Consider the following 3,372-nt stretch of genomic DNA (forward strand, 5'->3'; position numbering starts at 1 on the left):
TAGCGATTTTATAGTGGTTAGTCCACCAATTTAGTAGTATTACGAAATTTTACTAAATTAATTGACAAAAAAATAAAACGATGCCCCTATACCATGAAAGAGATTTTAATATACACTAATACAAAGTTAGAATATGTTTAGAAATTTTAAAACAACACTAAAGATCATAAGCTTCCGTATATAGAACATTTACCGAAAAACTCTATATTTTCGTAAGGGGTTACTCATAGATTTTGAGAAAAATTCAAAAATATGAAAATTCTGTTTTAATGCATAGTTGCATAATACACTAGCATATGATAAAGGTCAAAGAGGTTTGGAACTTTTGTTGTCTCCGTTGCTCTAGAGAATAGCGATTTTATATTGGTTAGTCCACCAATTTAGTAATATTACGCAATTTTACTAAATTAATTGACGAAAAATTAAAACGATGCCCCTCTACCATGAAAGAGATTTTAATATACATTATTACAAATTTAGAATGTGTTTAGAAATTTTAAAACAACACTAAAGATCATAAGCTTCAGTATATAGAACATTTACCGAAAAACTCAATATTTTCGTAGGGGTTAACGCATAGATTTTGAGAAAAATATGAAAATTCTGTTTTAATGCATAGTTGCATCCTTCACTAACATATGATGAAGGTCAAAGAGGTTTGAAACCTTTGTTATCTCTGTTTTTCTAGAGAATAGCGATTATATAGTGGTTAGTCCACCAATTTAGTAATTTTATGCAATTTTACTAAATTAATTGACAAAAAATTATAATGATGCCCATATACCATGAAAGAGAGTTTAATATGCATTAATAAAAATTTAGTATGTGTTTAGAAATTTTTAAACAACACTAAAGATCATAAGCTTCAGTATATAGAACATTTACCGAAAAACTCAATATTTTCGTAGGGGTTACTCATAGATTTTGAGAAAAAATCAAAAATATGAAAATTCTGTTTTAATGCATATTTGCATCCTTCACTAACATATGATGAAGGTCAAAGAGGTTTGGAACTTTTGTTGTCTCTGTTGCTCTAGAGAATAGCGATTTTATTGTGGTTAGTCCACAAATTTAGTAGTATTACGCAATTTTACTAAATTAATTGACAAAAAAATTAAAACGATGCCCATCTACCATGAAATAGAGTTTAATATACAATAATACAAATGTATAATGTGTTTAGAAAATTTAAAATAACACTAAAGATCATAGGCTTCAGTATATAGAACATTTACCGAAAAAACTCAATATGTTCGTTGGGGTTTAACGCATAGATTTTGAGAAAAATATGAAAATTCTGTTTTAATTCATAGTTGCATCTTTCACTAACATATGATGAAGGTCAAAGAGGTTGGAACCTTTGTTATCTCCGTTTTTTCCAGAGATTAGCGATTTTATAGTGGTTAGGCCACCAATTTAGTAGTATTGTGAAATTTTACTAAATTAATTGACAAAAAAATTATAACGATGTCCATGTACCATGTAATATACATTAATACAAATTTAGTATGTGTTTATAAATTTTAAAACAACACTAAAGATCATAAGCTTCAGTATATAGAACATTTACCGAAAAACTTAATATTTTCGTATGGGGTTACTCATAGATTTTGAAAAAAATTCAAAAATATGAATATTCTGTTTTAATGCATTGTTGCATCCTTCACTAACATATGATGAAGGTCAAAGAGGTTTAGAACTTTTGTTGTCTCCGTTGCTCTAGAGAATAGCGATTTTATAGTACTTAGTCCACCAATTTAGTAGTATTACGCAATTTTACTAAATTAATTGACAAAACAATAAAACGATGCCCATCTACCATGAAATAGAGTTTGATATACAATAATACAAATGTATAATGTGTTTAGAAAATTTAAAATAACACTACAGATCATAGGCCTCACTATATAGAACATTTACCGAAAAACTCAATATTTTCGTTGGGGTTTAACACATAGATTTTGAGAAAAATATGAAAATTATGTTTTAATGCATAGTTGCATCATTCACTAACATATGATGAAGGTCAAAGAGGTTGGAACCTTTGTTATCTCCGTTTTTCCAGAGATTAGCGATTTTATAGTGGTTAGTCCACCAATTTAGTAGTATTTTAAAATTTTATTAAATTAATTGACAAAAAAATTATAACGATGCCCATGTACCATGAAAGAGAGTTTAATATACATTAATACAAATTTTGTATGTGTTTAGAAATTTTAAAACAACACTAAAGATCATAAGCTTCAGTATATAGAAAATTTACCGAAAAACTCAATATTTTGGTAGGGGTTACTCATAGATTTTGAGAAAAATTCAAAAATATGAAAATTATGTTTTAATGCATAGTTGCATCCTTCACTGACATATGATGAAGGTCAAAGACGTTTGAAACTTTTGTTGTCGCCGTTGCTCTAGAGAATAGCGATTTTATAGTGGTTAGTCCACCAATTTAGTAGTATTACGCAATTTTACTAAATTAATTGACAAAAAAATAAAACGATGCCCATCTACCATGAAATAGAGTTTGATATACATTAATACAAATGTATAATGTGTTTAGAAAATTTAAAATAACACTAAAGATCATAGGCTTCAGTATATTGAACATTTACCGAAAAAACTCAATATTTTCGTTGGGGTTTAACACATAGATTTTGAAAAAAAATATGAAAATTCTGTTTTAATGCATAGTTAGTTGCATCCTTCATTAACATATTATGAAGGTCAAAGAGGTTGGAACCTTTGTTATCTCTGTTTTTCCAGAGATTAGCGATTTTATAGTGGTTAGTCCACCAATTTTGTAGTATTGTGAAACTTTTTCTCTTGATCGGCCATGACCATGTACTGTTTCGCTGTGAAAGTGAATTAATGTCTTTTTTTTTCTCTCATCAAAAAGACATCAAAATTCACGTTTGGTTCTAATGATCTCTTGCAGAGCCAACTACTCATGAGGCGTATTATGGGGTGCTTAGACTTGAAGTCATCACCTTAAAAGTGTTAACTTGTCCCATCTTGTTGAAAATTTTATTACTTTCTTGTTTTTATTTTTAATGTGTGTGTGTGTGTGTGAAGGCGGAAAATGGCTGGTGGAGCATCTCCGGTGGTGGCGGCTGAAGGCGGTGGTTGAAGCTCCTTTTGGTTTAACTTTTCTAACTATACTTGGTTTCATTTTTCTTTTATCTTTTTAATTTATTTACTAGGTAATTTTTTCGTGCTCATGCACGAATATAAATATTTATAAAGTAAATATACTATAATAATAGATTACTATATACTTTAATTTTAAACTAGATATTAATCCGCACATCCGTGCGGATATATTTATATTTTTAATTAACATTCAAAATATAAAATATGTTATAAAGATATATA

The 3,372-nt window shown here is 28.5% G+C and overlaps 1 long non-coding RNA gene across 1 annotated transcript; it reads left to right on the forward strand.

Moving 5' to 3' along the window:
* The first annotated feature begins 1,282 nt into the window (after positions 1-1,282).
* On the forward strand, positions 1,283-2,574 carry LOC117126566. The gene is made up of 2 exons (XR_004449182.1): positions 1,283-1,341; positions 2,375-2,574. It is a non-coding gene; the product is annotated as an uncharacterized LOC117126566 (long non-coding RNA).
* The last annotated feature ends 798 nt before the right edge of the window (positions 2,575-3,372 follow it).

This window comes from Brassica rapa, chromosome A07 (genome assembly GCF_000309985.2).
Source record: "Brassica rapa cultivar Chiifu-401-42 chromosome A07, CAAS_Brap_v3.01, whole genome shotgun sequence".
Classification (NCBI taxonomy): Eukaryota; Viridiplantae; Streptophyta; class Magnoliopsida; order Brassicales; family Brassicaceae; genus Brassica; species Brassica rapa.